At 39.1% G+C, this 17,603-nt stretch overlaps 1 long non-coding RNA gene across 8 annotated transcripts; it reads left to right on the forward strand.

Annotated features, from left to right (window-relative positions):
- On the forward strand, nt 5,723–14,631 carry LOC109234477. Of its 8 annotated transcripts, none has more exons than XR_002069219.1 (7): nt 5,723–8,251; nt 10,331–10,491; nt 10,989–11,052; nt 11,146–11,256; nt 11,719–11,839; nt 13,178–13,462; nt 13,573–14,631. It is a non-coding gene; the product is annotated as an uncharacterized LOC109234477 (long non-coding RNA). The 8 variants fall into 8 exon arrangements; XR_002069216.1 differs by having other exon boundaries at nt 5,723–7,422; nt 8,049–10,491; XR_002069218.1 differs by having other exon boundaries at nt 5,723–6,860; nt 6,969–10,491.

Here is a 17,603-nt window from a genome sequence, read left to right on the forward strand (position 1 = left end):
AGTTTGTTTTTTGAAAGAAAAAGAAGAACACTTTTTCTGAAAATTTTATATGAAGGGATACTTGGGAAAATTTAATAGTTTTAGAAAAGTGCTATATAGAAATATGAGTTTGGTCCAAGGCCAGAGATTTGAATAAACTAAAAAATAAATCAAAGTTAGTGTAACGATTCGGTCGGTCGTTTTGAGAATTAACGCCCCGATCTCCTATTAACTGCTTCCCCGTATCTATTTTCTGCTATTGCGGTTTGCCGGATGATTCGTTTTGAGTTTCGGAGTGTTTTGGGACACTTAGTCCTTAAATGAGAGCTTAAGTCTTAGAATTTGGACTGTAGTCGGAACAATGTGAAGACGATTTCGGAATGGAATTTTCTTGATTTCGTTAGCTTGGGTGATTTTGGGCTTAGGGGCGTGTCCGGATTGTGCTTTTGAGGTCTATAGCTCATTTAGGCTCGAAATGGCAAAAGTTGAATTTTTGGAGTTTCGGGCCGATAGTGGAATTTTTGATATCGGGGTCGGAATCCGATTCCGAAAGTTGGAGTAGGTCCGTAGTGTTGAATATGACTTGTGTGCAAAATTTGGGGTCAATGGACGTGGTTTGGTCGGTTTCGGCATTGGTTGTAGAATTTTGAAATTTCAAGTTCATTAAGTTTGGATTGGAGGGTGATTCGTGATTTTAGCATTATTTGATGTGATTTGAGGGCTCAACTAAGTTCGTATGATGTTTTAGGGTTGGTTGGTATGTTTGGTTAAGGTCCCGAGGGCCTCGGGTGAATTTCGGGTGCTTAACGGATTGGTTTGGGACTTATGCATTTTGCCGGAATTGCAGCACCTGTTGTTTTCGCACCTGCACATTTTGGATCGCAGGTGCGGAGTAGGCCTTGTCAGCTGGGATTGCAGGTGCGGCCGAGGGACCGCAGAAGCGGGTTCGCAGATGCGGCCCCAGCCCAATTAAGTGGATTTCGCACCTGCGATGATTCTTCTGCAGGTGCGGGACCGCAGAAGCGGAAATCGCTAGGCACAAAATAGAGAATTCGAGGTTTGAGCTCATAACTCCAAAATTTGATTGAGAGCTCAGTAGAAGGCAAAATTTGGAGAGATTTTCGGAGGAAGTTTGTGGGTAATGATTTCTAACTCTTTTTTGATTATATGCAATTTATTCTAAGCTTGATTTCATCAATTAATTTCGGATTTGGGACGAAAATTGAGAAAAATTGAGAAAAGTTCTTAGGCCGAATTTTGGGATTTTGATCGAGATTTTGGTATTGGATTTGAGTGAATTTAGTATGGTTAGACTCGTGAGTGAACTGGTGTTCATAATTTGTGACTTTTACCCGATAGACATGGGCCCGGGGAGGATTTTTGGGCATTTTTCTATTTTCTCACCTTAGCTTTGATTTCATTAGCTAAATTAGTTGTTTGTAGCTATATTTACGTTATGTAATTGATTTGATTAGATTTGGGCCACTCGGAGTTGGATACTCGTGGCAAGAGCATGATTTCGGATTGACTGGAGCTTGGTTCGAGGTTAGTGGCTTGCCTAACCTTGTGTGGGGGAACTCCCCTTAGGATTTGGTATTGTTTGATATATGAATGTGTCACGACCCAATTCCCATACCCGGTCGTGATGGCGCCTCTCGTGAAGACAAGGCCAGCCAACTAACCCAAATCCTTTCACTAACAATTATTAAACATAAATGAATAGAAGATGCAACTTAATGGCATTAGAAATTGTTAATTACTACCCGACCGGGGTGTCACAAGTCACGAGCATCTAAGGAAACCTTAACACAACTACAGGCCAATAAATATATACAAGTAAAATTTCTGGAAAACAAAAGACAACATCCGGTGCCGCGAACGCTGGCGGTCACCTTGCTCAGCTACAATAACAATACCTTTAATCCGCTAATAACCCGCTACCGGGTGAACGATACCTACAACTGCACGCGAGGTGCAGGGAGTAAAGTGAGTACTTCCAACTCAGTGAGTAATAAGAGTAAATAATAACTGAGAGGCAAGAAATCACGTAAGAGCACTCCATCATGCTATATAGGACAGTACAACCCTTTGAGAAAACAGTAAAATCGTAAAAAATCCTTTCGAAAATATCTGGCTCAGTTTAAAAACCTCTTTTGAAAATATCCTTTTCCAACAGTCAAGCAAATGAACGCGTAACCAGATAGTGCAAGTCCGCACATAAGTCAGCCCCTCGGGCACAGCACTCCATCAACAAATAAAACCAGGGTATCTGGTAAATAGTGCAAGAAGTAGCATGGATGCCAATGATATGAGAGTGCTGAATGTTATGACACGTAGTACAAACAGGAACCAATGCATGAATGCAATGCAATGCACATGACCGCTGCGGCGCGCAGCCCGATCCATTTGGGTACCCGCGCTCACTGTGGGGGTTCAGACTCCGGAGGGGCTCCTATAGCCCAAGCGCAATATCAATATAACACCGCTGCGGCGTGCAGCCCGAGCCATCCACATATCCAGAAATCACTATAACACTGCTGCGACGCGCAGCCCGATCCATGCTCAGTCCAGAAATGCACATAAGCCCCTTGGGCAATAATAAAATATCAGTTCTCAGTTCAAAAAGTCAGTAAAATATCATTTAAGTTTCCAAATCATGAAAAATGGCTGAATTTGTAAAACAGTATTAAAACCCTGGACCGAGATCAAATAACATGCAAAGTAATGCAAAAACAGTGATATCAATCCCCGAAGGATTCAAATAATCGGTACGAAGCCCAAAACATGGCAATCAACCCAAATCATGATGATAACAAGTAGTTTTAGTCACATACGTAGTAATTTCATCAATCGGGACGGACCCAGTCACAATCCCCAACGGTGCTCTACCCCACGCTCGCTATCCGGCATGCAAGTCACCTCAATACAGCACTATGATGTGCATATCCGGGGTTTCAAATCCTCAGGATATCATTTACAAGTATAACTCACCTTGAACCGGCGGAATCTCAAGCCCGCGACGCCTTTGCCCCTCAAATCGGCTTCCACGCGCGTCGAATCTAACCAAAATCAGAGCGAATGCATCACAATATGCTAAGGGAACAATACCCAATCGAAAACAATCGAAGAATAGCAAAAATCTCGAATCTAGCAAAACCCGAGCCCCGGACCCACTTCTCGAAAAATCAGAAAATTAACATCAATGGATTCCTCATCTCGCCACGAGTCTATACATATAAAATTTACCAAAATCCGAGCTCAAATGCTCCCTCAAATCCCAAATTTAAATCTCAAAATCCCAAGCCTTAGTTCATCAATTTTAGGCTTAATTCCATGAATTTCTAGGTTAATTTCACATAATAATCATGTTTTTAACTCAAAAATCTTACCTCCAATAAACTCCAGTCGAAACCCTCTTTAATTGCTCCCCAAAAAGCTCTCAAGATGTTCAACAATGGTGAAAAATATCCCAAGCTCGCGGAGGAAATATTTATAATTCAGCCCAGCACTTTCGCTTATGCGGTCCCCTTCCCGCTTATGCAGGACCGCTTCCGCGTCCTTTATTCCGCTTCTGCGGAAGTTCCATTCTCGAACCAAACCGCTTTTGCGGTCACAACATCGCATAAGCGATTCCGCTTCTGCGGCTACACTATCGCTTCTGCGAAACCAGCGCCCAGGCCTCTTCACCGCTTCTGCGATAAATCCATCGCTTAAGCGTGTCCGCTTCTGCGGTCCAAGACTCCCAGAAGCGAATATACCAGCTGCAGCAGGCTTCAGCAATATGCAAATTCCAAAACTCTCCGTTTAACCATCCAAACTCACCCCGAGGCCCCCGGGACCTCAACCAAAAGTACCAATACATGCTAAAACATCATTCAAACTTGTTCCAATCATCAAAACACGTCAAACAACGCTAAAACCATCAAATTACATCAAATCCAAGCCTAAATTCTTTAAAAACTTCCGAAACACGCATTTGATCAAAAACCCGACCAAATGACGTCCGAATGACCTGAAATTTTGCAAACATATCCAAAATCACCCAACAAAGCTACAGCAACTCTCGGAATTCCATTCCGACCCTCGGATCAAAATCTCACCCATCAACCGGAATTCGCCAAAATACTAACTTCGCCAATTCAAGCCTAATTCTACACTGGACCTCCGAAATCAATTCCGATCACACTCCTAAGTCACAAACCATCTCCCTAAGCTAACCGAAACATCGGAAATTACATCCGAGCCCTCTAACTCCTAAGTCAACGTCCGGTTGACTTTTCCAACTTAAGCCTTCTTAAAAGAGACTAAGTGTCTCATTTTCTACCAAAACCAATCCAATTCAACTATGACACACCAAATACTGATAATGAAACATGAAGATGCATAAAATGGGGAAACGGAGCGGTAACTCATGAGACGACGCGTCGGATCGTCACATCCTCCCCAACTTAAACCATCGCTCGTCCTCGAGCGTACCCAAAGTTGTTCTAGAAGCCAACCAATAGCTGAATGCCCTTACCAATCATATACCCAGGGTGATCCCCCGCCACCCTATCTCATATAGGTCCGACAACTCAATATAGCTGAAATTTCGCAGTCCATTTAAACCATAAACCATAGAACCACATTGCACTTTCCGAAATCATACACAATATCAGAACCTCACATCTATACCCAGAATAAACCCGAACCAGCTGTAATAACCCATACTTGCAACCTCAGGTGAAATCATATGATATACCTTTTATTAGCTAAAGTCTTATTCCAACACTTACATATACTGCCAACAACAAATGAAACACGCGATAAACCGTAACCATTCATGAGTGGTTCAAGAACCAAAATGCTCTTTGTAAGGTTTATACTTGCATCTGCACCTTTACTCCAGGAGGCCATCCTTCTGGAAGATGCAGAAAGAGTTCATGAAAGCCAATGCTCGGAGATCTTTAAGGAGGTGGTGGGGTTCCCTATGGCATCTCCTAAATTGAAAATAATATGTAAACCATCAAAAATGGGCAAGGAAGTGGTTTATTGAGATGGCCAGACCCCTTTTATCATCATCTCGTCTCTTGTCTGTACGAGTGACTGGTGTAGAGGATCCTATATTATTTATCTTGAATTGCATGTTAACCTCGGATATTTATATTTCTGGTTCCTTAGTGACTAGTGTAGAGGATCCTATATTTATGTATCTGAATTGCATGTTAGACTTGGATATTCTATAATTCTGGTTCCTTATACAGGTTTTTTAATGTTGGTTCTTGGTTTTCGACTAACACTATTTAATCGTCAATTAATTGAATATGCTCCTTTGCTCATCTTTTCTATGCTAAGAGAGCTAGTTTGTGTATGCATTTACTCCCTATTTTAAGTTAATAATTTGTTGATTTGCATTTAATTTGAGCAAGATAATCACTTGATTAATTTCTGGTGGTGACTGATTCAATGAAGCACAACTCTTAATTACCTATACCATATATATACACACATTAAATAAAGGTAAAAATTGGCAAAAGTAATGGTAAATGTCGTGTTAAGTACACTTCATTAATCGATCTTTGACAATTGCCTTAACAACAATTAAATCGGTCTTCTAATTTAAGGTTTATCCTGTGTAATATGCTGGGTTTGTTGCTGTTCTAATTTTAGGTTTATGGTACGCAATGTCATTGTGAGATAGAAACAGCCTCTCTGCCCTTTCGGGTAGGGGTAAGGCCTGTGTATGTATTACCCTCTCCAGACCCCACTGTGTGGGAATATACTGGGTAGTTGTTGTTGTTGTTGAATGTCATTGTGAGATAAGCTGCAGAAGCGGAAGTGGATGCATTCCACTGTATATTGTTCCTTTCTTCCTCACTAGCATCAACAACTTCCTCCTTGAACCTCTTCCAATCGTTAGCACAATATCGGAGCAGGTAGATGTAGTGTCTTCCAATGGCAGTTTTGTTGTGTAAGTATGGGATCTTGTTATGTGTTCCTTCAATTTCGATAAAACAAAGAGACTTTGAAGGATTTCCATTCATACTGTTGAGACACTTGGTGCAAATTTTTTGAAGGATTGCGTTTTTTCGTGTAGAATATCCCGAGCTGATGTATGCAGAAAGAACTGGTGTAAATAACGAAATATTTACAGTTGTACAATATTTTTAAAGGCAGAGGCTAGATACAAAAATAAAATTTCAATTATGAGGAGATTATGCTTTTAATTCCTGCTTTTTATTAACTATTAGAGTTTTTCTTCTTCTATTTGTAGCAACCACAGTGAATGCTACAAACTACTTGCCTTGTGACTGCTCTATCCCTTCACTGTTTATTTATATGTTTCATAACCATCGACATTGTGATGGCAAAATGAAAATCCAAATTGGATACACCATTTTTGGACTGAGTTTAATAGTTCTGATATGGATCATAGTATCATCGACACAATTAACCATTCAATTACATGCTTCAAGGTACATAATGTATATATATTCAGAAATAAAACAGGGTGAAATACCACCTTTATGTGCATTCAGAAGTAAAACAGGGTGAAATACCACCTTAGCTATAAGAGGCACTCATTAAAGGGTGATGTAGATAGTGAAGTGACTATTGTTTCTACTCCATCTGTTGTATGTTGATCTACATGAGGAAGAGTCTCAACAGTGGCATATCCTTTAGCATTCTCATACTTGCCAGTCCCTCCAATGATGGCAATGTGAGAAATAGGTGAGGCTGTCCTGTGAACTCCAAAATGTGCTGTCGAGGACTCGAGGCTCAAGTGTGGCTGGTGCCATTCGAAGATCTCATGGAGTAAAGTCCTTGTGCCTTGCAAAGAACAGATGATCCCAGTTCATGCACCTCAGTTATTTCATTGTCAACAACAGATTGAGCCAAAGGTGAGCTGGTGAAGGGACAAGCCAGCAGGAAGCCGTCCAGCTGTTACAAAAGGCTGGCTGTTAGTTTCCACCCATTAACTACGTTGTTGTTGCCACATTTTTTTGTAGGACAGTGTTAGCTTGTTGCTAATTGAGGCCTAAAAGGAATGGATTATTTAAACATGGCACTACAATAGCTTATTGATGAAATGACTATGGAAATATAGGAAGGGAAGAGAATGCACTTTGGAGGAAAGTAGTGTGTTTCAGTGATGGAGGTAGCTACTGGCACTGCCCCGGACGAACCTGATTCAGCCAGTAGATCTGCTGGAGGAGCCATGTGGAAGCAGGGATGGAGGGATCAGCAACAGGTGCTAAGGTGGTATCAGAAGTAGTGACAGTAGTTGGTAACCGGTTACTTGGAAATGTGGCAATTGGTGCCACCACAGTAGCCACAACAGGATCAACCATTCATGATGGATTAGACAGCGGACGCACATCATCAAGGATTCTTGCTGAGTTGACACAGCCAAAGCTGAGGGCTAGGAGCAAAATGCAGAAGGTCGCTTGGAGTGTGTTAGAGGTGAGTTGGGAAAGTTTAGCCATCTATTTTCTTGTGAAAAATTCTTGGATGATAGATGAGAACAAACAAATGAAGAGTTTAGTAGATTCTTGATTGATGAGGAAAGAGTGAAGGCTCAATGGATATATATAGTTTGACTATGAGGCGTTTTCTATAAGGAGTGATCGATACCCTGATATATATCTTTTGTTGCAAAACACCAAATCTGAAACTTCATTGTCAAAAGAGCAAGAGGTAATACATGATATTGATAAAGTAAGGTAGATTATTCAATCTCAAAAAAGGTAAGGAAGATTATTTGGACGCAAATCAAGGTAAAATGGCTAACCTTTAATACTCTCTTTTCTCTGAATGAGCTTGGCGGTAACTTTTAGGTGAAAGTCATGATTCTTGTGAACTTAATGATTCTTTACTTGTCAATCAAAAGGAATGATATGAGCATGCACTAGTTGATTCTATTTGTGAAAATAATGTTGGAAAAAAATGGTGAATCTAAATAAGTCCCTCTGGCAATAAAATTATGCATGAAATTGTAAGGTTGGAGAGTCGCTTTCTGATTAAATGTGATGTTATTGATCATGGCTTTTCCTTGATACCGATCAAGCATTTGGGTAAAAATTAAACAGGTGCTTTCCAAGAGTAGCTTGTTGACAAAAACTGGGACACAGATTCCACAGAATTAAATCCTTTCTTCCCGTAGACATTTCAACAAACACTTGATGGCCATTACAGAAGCAGCAACCAAACAACAGGAGAGTAAATATGGCAGCTTGTTCTAGCAAAGGAGGGTGCCCAAGTGATTATGCACTATATAGCACTTTCAATTTCGGTAGTGTCGTTGATCTTCTATCTTTTTCAGCTAAATCCATCAGCCTCTAAGTTTATAAGGCTGCATATACTAAAAATATTTGCTTCTCACTAAATAGATGTAATCAGTATATTGTGGTGTAGTTTATCTCCTGTTTTGCTCCCTTTGAATAGATTTTAGCTTTAATTGTTACCTTGCGTTATCTGATTGATGAAGATGGAATCTTTGACAAACTGAAGGTATTTTTTTATTTTTATATTTCTGCTGAATTCAAGAAAACATCGTATCTTGCTGGAAACTTTTTCCCCTTAATATGAGTTATAACCAGTGGTGGAGCTAGGAATTGAAGAAGGGGATTTGAATAAAATAAGAATGTTATACTTCTGCTCTGAACATATAACCTAAAACGATTTTCTAACCTTTTTTGCCATTTCACTATAATTTTCCTTATACTGGATTCAACAATTTATTATGTATAAGCAAAAAATTCATATTTTCCCTATTTCCATTGTATAATTTCCCGACGAAGGGGATGAAATTGAGCTCCCTTGCACCCCTTAGCTTCGCCCCTAGTTATAACTAGCGGCAGTGCTAGGTGGAGGCAAGGGGGTTCAATTGACTCCTTTGTGCCGGAAATTATATTGTGCGATATGGGCAAAAATGATTTTTTGGTTATATATAACTCCTTGACATAAGGAAAGATCCTAATTTAGTGATAAAAGGAGATTCAAAAGTTGCTTTGGGTTATAGGTTCAAATCTTTGATGTTTGAATCCTCTTATGTGAACTCCTTGCTCCCCTAGTGGTTACAACGAGTCTGGTTGAGATGGAAGTGATCAAGCTCGGGAATATGAACCTAGCTTCCTTTTGTTTCGATCATTTGACAAAGCAGGATGAAGAAGGTGCATTTTATGATTTTTGTGTGTTTACAACATCTATTGCTTCTGACTAGATGGATAAAATGGAGGTGGGAAGAAAATACATAAGTAGAGCTAGCTTCCACCTGTCTTCTTCCCACTTTGAGTATGCCAATGGGGCAAGGCGGGGGAAGTCTTAGCAGGATGGGGCAAGACGGGCGTTAAAAATTATGAACTTTAAGGTTCTTAAGTCTTTTCTGATTTGATTCCTTTTAAAGTTTCCAATTCTTTTGGTTTATGCTAATAGTGGATGTAAAACTAGCATCTTTAATAAATTGATATTTTGCTTATCTCCCTTAAATGATAAAGAAAATGTGTTACAGAAAAATGATGTTATTGAATGGTGATACATCAAAAGGAATTTTACGTAGTAGAAGAATTGCAACAACAACATACGGGCATCAGTGTGGGGTCTGGGCTAGTAAAAGAATTAGTAATGATAAAAAAAATAAACAACATAAACTAATGAAAGAAGAAAGCTTAATATGGCATAGTAGAATATAACATAATGGGATGGGGTAAGGTGAGATGTGTCTGGTGAAATCATACCTATCTCTTCCCATCGACATCCCTAACTTTTTTCTTCTTAAACTTGCTCCCATTTGTAAGGACGAAGCTGCCAAAATTTTGTTGTCTTGTCCCTTTCTTTACTTAATTGGGTGGTATGGGTTCAAAGACTAATAGCATATCCAGAGGCATGATGGTGATAGAGGGTAGGATGTAAGCGAAGGAGAGAGCAAAATAATAGAAATGTGCTCCATTTTTTGAAAACTGTAAAGGGTGATACAAGAGGAGGTTTGGTAGGTTGGGAGTGTCTTACGGTTTTGTAGTTCATTCCGTTGGTTATTTTCCCTTATGCTTAATGCTTTTTGGCTTAGTGCTTTTCGCCGACCTCAACTTGTTTGGGACCGAGGCGTAGTAGTAATAGTTGTTGTTATGCTTTTTGCATGTGTAGGTATGTGATTGTGTTCTACTATTAACATTTAACGCAACTTTTAATATACATGTGTGCCATTACAATAATGAGATGCTCACTGAATGTTTGTCGTTTATGTATTCATCAAGTAAATCCAACTTCAATTTTTCTTGTGCTGGAGCTTTTTATGATTAATTTACACAGTTATTGTTTAAAGTTTCATTAGTATGTATATCCATTCAATGCTTTAGCTTTTACTTCCTTTCAGGTTACATAAGATGTTGCCATTAACCACTTGAGTTTCCTCACTTTTCCTGTAAGCGACATTACCTTACCTGATTCACAAGATTCCTAGGCCTAAAGACGGTAGCTTTTGGGTTGTGGCAATTCAAGTTTTTGCGAAGCTTCAATCTCTTATTGTCCATTGTGGTAGCTACTATTTCCTTTCCCTTATAGGGGTTATACTTCAGACTCCAGTTTAATATCCCAAAACATTAAGAAGTTGTTTGGTTTGATGTATTAGCTCAAATAGTTATGGTATAAAAACTTGCATTGTTTTATCCATAGTTTGGTTACTAATTTCAGTCTCAACGTATCCAATCCATGTATAACTTATACATCAATTCATGTTTAACAATATCATGATTACAGTATACATTGATAAAGCATTCAAAATGCCAAAACTACCCTTGCGGATCTCCTCAAACCCTTTTCTAAACCCTTATTCAGTTTTAAACCAAACACAAGTTTAAGTTGTACACTGTATATCCAATTTATAATACAATGAACCAAGTGCCCGATAAAAAATTATCTTTACATTACAATCCCTGCATTATTAATCCATGTATCACAATCCCAGTAACTTGTTTAACCCTAGGGGGACTAGATTTTAATTTTCCATGTAATATTCGTATTGGCTTCTGCAGATCTCCCTCAATTTTCCGAAGTTCAGAAAGAGGCATTGGTGGAGGTCTTGCTATCTATGGGCAGGTTATTTACTCTTCAATCCATAAACCGAATATGAATTGGTCTTCAAACTTCTTGCTTTTGCCTTTATCTGGTGTTTACTTGATTGTTTTGTAGAATATATACAGTCTTCCTCGCTTCCAGAATGGAGTGAAGGTCCATTTTATTTTGTTTGCTGTTGAGCTGCCATATTACACAAGTGTTCCAACTCTATTATATATTTGTGAAGTAAGTTTAATCTCTTTAAGAAATCATCAGAAACTTTTGTTCTTTCTGATTGATGAGATGATTAAGTAACATTAGCCTGATCACTATTTAATTGAGAAGCTGTAGAATTATGCAGCCTCCTCACCCCATCACCCATTTCCTGGAAGAAAGTAATGGAATAGAAAACAACTGCAGATCTCCAGAGGAAAATAAAATATTGGACTATCTTTGAATATTACACCGACCTTGAGATAAGGTATAACTAAAACTGCCTGGTCGGTTAACCCTCCTAATGATGTGTGGCAGCTGAAATAAAAAGAAAAAACTCATCTACTGTGTCTTTTCTGTACTTCTCTTTCTTTGCCTCCTTCTCTCTCTCTCTCTCTCTCTCTCTCTCTCTCTCTCCTTTCTACTTTTTTTCTTAGGAGATATTGAAAAACTAGCATTCAGAGGGTCTTTTTCTTTGTGCTATTATTGATGCAGGTCACATTGAAAACCTTATTTTCTTGTTATGCATGATGTTTCTGGAGATGTCTGCCAACAATTAAATCATCCTATATTTTTCTTCCACCGATTCTCTTGGCCTGGATAGCTGGTGTTGCCTGTAAGAATCTTCAACTTGAGTTTTATAAACAAGTATCCTTTTGAGTTTCTTCTTGAAATATTAATATTTTGTTAAAGATAATGAAAAATGAAAACATATGGGAAGTATGCCTTGTAAACCTACACCTTTTCAGTTGTAATACTTTAAGTATTTTAATTTTGTGTTTCACTATTTGGTTAGTCTATCTTTCAGTTGAGTCATGGCGAAACTTTGTGCAAGTGTGTGAACAAATTATTTGACTTTCATTACCAAGTGAGAACTTACTGATTTTAACTCAATCTACAATAACGACAAACCCAATAAGTGGGGTCTGGGGAGGATAGTGTCAACGCTGACTTTAGAGAGGCTGTTTCCTGTAGACCCTTGGCTCAATGATGTTAACTCAATCTAAATTTGGATAATTGGCTTTTATAATTGTTAGAAAATTGCAGAACGATTTTGATTTTCAATTGTTGATTGTTTTTCTTCTTCTCTTTTCAAAATGTCTCCTTGGCATGTAAATTATCTATGTTACTTTCATTTGCAGTAATCCCCACTATTGATAATAAGCTTTGCTACACTTATTAATGTAAGAAAGCCTTTGTGAGATTAATACAGGGTTTGTTTGATGTAGTTATTTATATAATAAAGCCTCTAAATTACCTATGCCACATGGGGACTGCGTGGATCATCTCTGTTATGGTCTTCATGCATTATATGTTTTAGCTTTGATTGCTTTTACTGGGGCATTGCATCGTGTGGAATTCAGATTTCATGAACTCAAAGAGCTTTGGAGATGAATTCTTGTCTCTGCAGCTTCCATTATTTTGTCCATTTTCTTGTTTTGCCTCTTTTGTGGCATGTTTCCATTATGTTACTTCTGTGTGCTCAGCTAGGTGGAACAACTGATTAAGGTATATAAAAGTTAAAAAGACTAAAGTAGTCTCGAATACCCATTTTTTCCCTCTATGGTCCAAGCATCTAAACATAGTTCTCACATATCGGAAGCACAGGCAGTCTGTCATAATGCTGTTTGAAATATTTGTAATTTCTGTCAAGGAAAAATAACCGGTGAAAAGTTTTAGGTAAAGTGACTAACGTGATGCCATCAATGGGCTTGACTTTCATGACTGAGACACCAATCTAAAGTACTTTTTCAAGTGCTCCTCTCTATTTGGATAATAGAAAACGTACATATCCAATTTGTTACAAATAAAATCCTGTTTGTTATGGGTTGCTTATGTTATGAATGAGGTTCATGAGGGTATATCATGGCTAGAAATTGCCTCTAGATTTTTGTTATTGGTTATGGTACAAATTTCCTGATCTTGTGCTATTCTGGTAATATGTGGGCGTCAGATCTTTTTGTTGATTGCCTACAGAATTTCTCTCGTTATTTCAACAGACAAGTTTCCTTGTGCTGGCATTCTTCTCTTTCTCGATTTCTCAACCTCTCGTATCACTTATGAGCTTGAGGAAGAAGGATCATAAGGAGTACACAACAATGAGTTAGGCATCAGGCATACATGATAGTGGGATTCTATTACAGAGGGAACTGGCGAGCATTTTAGATCCCAACCAATCTTTTGATAAGCTCCTGCTGAACTGAAGGTTCTGGCAGTCCTTCATGACATCTGAGGACAGGTTTTATTCTTTCTCCTTTTCTAAAAAAATACCATATGATTTAGAACTGCGATGACAAAACAAGGGGGCTCATATCTTTCCAACGTGATGGAATTGCATATGTTAAGCAGTGAACAGGAAGAGTAGGGAGCCTAAAATCCATATACCAATAGATTGAACAGAAGAGACATGATATCCGTATGCTAGACTTCAGCAGGAAGGTCATGGGTTCGAGCTATGGAAACAACCTCTTGCAGATAAGGCTGTGTAATATTAGACCTTGTGGTCGGGCCCCTCTCTGGACTTCGCGCATAGCAGGAATTTAATGCACCGGGCTGCCCTTTTATGCTCCAGCAGCCAGATTCTCCCGTTCCTAATGATACGAGCTAACGTTCCGGACAAAATTTTGCTATGACAGATTAGAACATCCAGGGTGTAGTTTACCATACTTTATATAAATCAATATGAAATACCTTTGATATCCTTCATTGCTTTGTGAAAAATCAAAAATTATGATGGCGTCTATGCTGACAGCCGTAACCAGGAAAATGTAACTTACAGAAATGAATTAAGTATATTGCAGATCAATCATGCACCCAAGCGTGTGGCCTAGTGATCATGAAGTTGGTGAAAACCATGAGAGACCAGCGTCCAGCAGAGATAACGCTCAGAGGTTTCTGACAAATTGCCTTATAGAGATGTTGCATGTTGGAATAGTGATTCAAGCTGTTATCAATGTGGGAACTTGCCAAAGTACTTGTGCTGATGGGAGATTAGGAAGTAGCAATTAATTAGTCGAGACGCGCATCCTGGAGTTCTCTTGTCGAATAAATTCTGATGCTTTCTTTGGAAAGTCCATTTAAATTTTGCTTGCCGCCTTTAGTAGTTGTCTTACTAAACTAATATGAATTTGTTCTTTTAACAGAAGGATTTGAAGTTTGAAGAAATCCGTCTTCGAAAAGTGCAACTGAAGCACCAAAGGAACCTCTTTTCTGTTTTGTTGGTGTAGTTATTTAAAGAAGTTCCGTTTGTACATGTTACAATCCAATTTTCTCTTTTGATAGGACTTGACTAATACGACGAATACAGTGCAATTTTAGAACTTAGAACTATATTTGTGATATTCGGCTGCTTTTGTTCTCTGTAATTAATTATTAATTTTATATGAATATTGATTATTTTGTATGTTTTGGGTGTGTATTTGTATATATAGATATATAGTGAGTTTTATATCTTTCCAATAATAACATACAATGATAAAGTTTTTTGGTTGTTTAAAGATAACAAACAATTAGCAAAGTAAAATTCGGTCACTGAAAGCACTTCTAACAATCTAAAGTTTGTACGACCGGAATGACATTTAGTAACTAAACGTATTTTAACGATTGGATTGAAATCTGGTCATACGGCTAGGCTATTAGTGATTGCTGATGACTTCAATTTTTTCGGCTGTTATTAGCCAATTTTCCTTGGTGCAAGTCTTTTCTTATAATGATGCCTATGATGTTCATTAATTATGGAAGAATTTGTGTACGGGCAAAATAGAGGATAATGTTACCCCCGATTCCCCAAAAAAAAAAAAACGAGAGTGAAGCATGATCTAACGCAATCTCGAGCGAAGCCGAAGGGTCCCTCTTTTCGGAGCCGGGGGGATGAACGGTGCATCCGGGATTGGGCACGGCTAAACAATGGATCCAGACCAAGTAAAAGTTTTGAGACCAAGGAAAAAGAGAAAAGGTTGAGCATGACGAGCAGGGAGCCGTAATACTCGTCCTCAACGGGATATTACAGCACAAATCCCGTCCGATATCAACTGCGGATCGATATTTACCGAAAAAGAAGGTTTTTACCTTATTTTAGACTATTGAAATTTCCCTACTATATAAAGGGGAGAACTTTTTCATTTTAAATATTGACACGCACATCAAAGCAATACAAGTTCAATTGTATCTTCTAGCTATTATTCAAAGTGTTCTTAAGTTACTCTCTTCTTTAATTGCAACCAAGCTCATATCACGGGCTCGATGAGAGCCAGTTTTCAGTGTTCAACTTAAAACAAGGCTTGATTGTTACATCGCAATTGGTTTGATCGTTTATTCTCTCTTTAATTTAAGAGGTCAACGACAAGAAGGTGGAAGCTTATAATTCCAAGGTCGATCAGATCCCGGAGCGCCTCTGATACTGAAGGGGCCGGATTCTAAAAAATTATTCAGAAGCCTTTCCCCGGAGTGCAGCGCCGAAGCCAATCCTGAAGAGAGAGATTCTGAATGCCCGACATTCCCAAGTATAATGGTGTAACGACCCGACCGGTCGTTTTGAGCATTTGCACTTCGCTCGCTAGTTCTCGGGCATGAGTATCTCCGTATGATGCATTTTGACTTATGTGAATCGTCGATTTTGGTTTTCTTAATATTCAATTGATTTGGAAGAATGATTCTGAGCTAGAAGCTTTAAAAATTTGAAAGGTTTGACCAAGTTTGACTTTTAGTATTTGACCTCGGAATGGATTTCTGATGGTTCTGTTAGCTTCGTTGGGTGATTTTGGACTTAAGAGCGCGTCCGGATTGAGATTTGGAGGTCCGTAGTAGAATTTGGCTTGAAATGATGAAAGTTGGAATTTTGGAATGGTTGACAGGGAGTGGAATTTTTGATATCGGGGTCGAATTCCGATTTCGGAAGTTGGAACAGGTCCGTAATGTCAAATGTGACTTGTATGCAAAATTTGAGGTCAATCCGACGTGATTTGACAGGTTTCGGCATCGGTTATGGAAGTTTGAAGTTTGAAGTTCATTGATTTTGAATTGAGGTGTGATTCGTGTTTTTAACGTTGTTTGATATAATTTGAGGCCTCGACTAAGTCCGTTTTATGTTATAGGACATGGCATATTCGGACGGGGTCCCGAGGGGCTCGGGCGTGTTTCAGATTGATTTTGGGCTATATTTCTTCATGTTTTCTGTGTTGGTGTATTTTGGTGTCTGGTGTCTCAGTCCTTCACCGCGTTCGCGAGGCAAGAGTTGTGAATGCGTAGTGTATTTAAATGGCAGTGGCGTTTGCTTCATCGCGTTTGCGAATATTGGTCCGCATTCGCGAAGAGTTGGGGCTAGTCTTCTTCGCGTTCGCGTAGAGTTGAGCTGGGGGCTGGAGTGGAGGATCTTTCTTCATCACGTTCGCGAGGCTTGTGCCGTGTTCGCATATGTCCGTCTCTAGTGTGTATCGCATTCGCGAGGCTTGTGCCGTGAACACATAGAGCATTTTGGTGGCTTGTGTTTTGTTCATCATGAACGCGATGGTTATCCCGCATTCGCGAAAGAGTTGGCCTGGGCAGAATATAAAATACTCTATTTCGAGGGTTTCAGCTATTTTTGCATTTTTGGAGCTATGAAGCTCGGATTGAGGCGATTCTTGAAGAAATTTTCACCATATGAATTGGGGTAGGTGTTCTCTACTCGTTTTTGATTATATTTCATGAATCTATCTTTGATTTTAGCTTTTGGTTGAGGAATTTTGTAGAGGAATTTGGCCTAAAGTTTGATAATATGAAATTTTCAGTTTTGAGCATCGATTTGGAGTCGGAATTGAGTGAAATTAGTATGGTTGGACTCATAACTGAATGAATTGTCGGATTTTGTGAGTTTTATCGTGTTCCGAGGTATGGGCTCGGGATGGACTTTTGATCGATTTCGAGTTTTTGGCTCAAGACTGATCTTTTCTGATTGGATTGGTTCCCTTAGCCTTATTTGATGTATTTGAGTTGTTTTGGTTAGTTTCGAGCCGTTCGTAGGTCGAAATGCGCGTGATGGAATCTTTGGAGCATCACTTGGATTGCTTGGCATTGGTAATGCCTCGTTCGAGGTAAGTAACTCTTCTAAACTTAGTGCTGAGGGTATGAAACCCCCGCAATACGCGTTATGTGATTGATATTGAGGTGACGCACATGCTAGGTGACGGGCGTGCACCCTGTGAATTGGGACTCTGATGTTCCTATGGCATTGTATAATGGCCCTATTTTTGTTGATATATGTGTTTTCACCATGTGATAAAGTAACTGAGCTGTCAATCATGCTAGATATGTTTAGGCTTTATGCTGATATTGTTAGGACCCATAGTGGTCGTTTCTTACTGTCATCTCACTGATTTCATTGATACTTCGTACTCAGTCAT

Source organism: Nicotiana attenuata, chromosome 11 (genome assembly GCF_001879085.1).
Source record: "Nicotiana attenuata strain UT chromosome 11, NIATTr2, whole genome shotgun sequence".
Lineage (NCBI taxonomy): Eukaryota > Viridiplantae > Streptophyta > Magnoliopsida > Solanales > Solanaceae > Nicotiana > Nicotiana attenuata.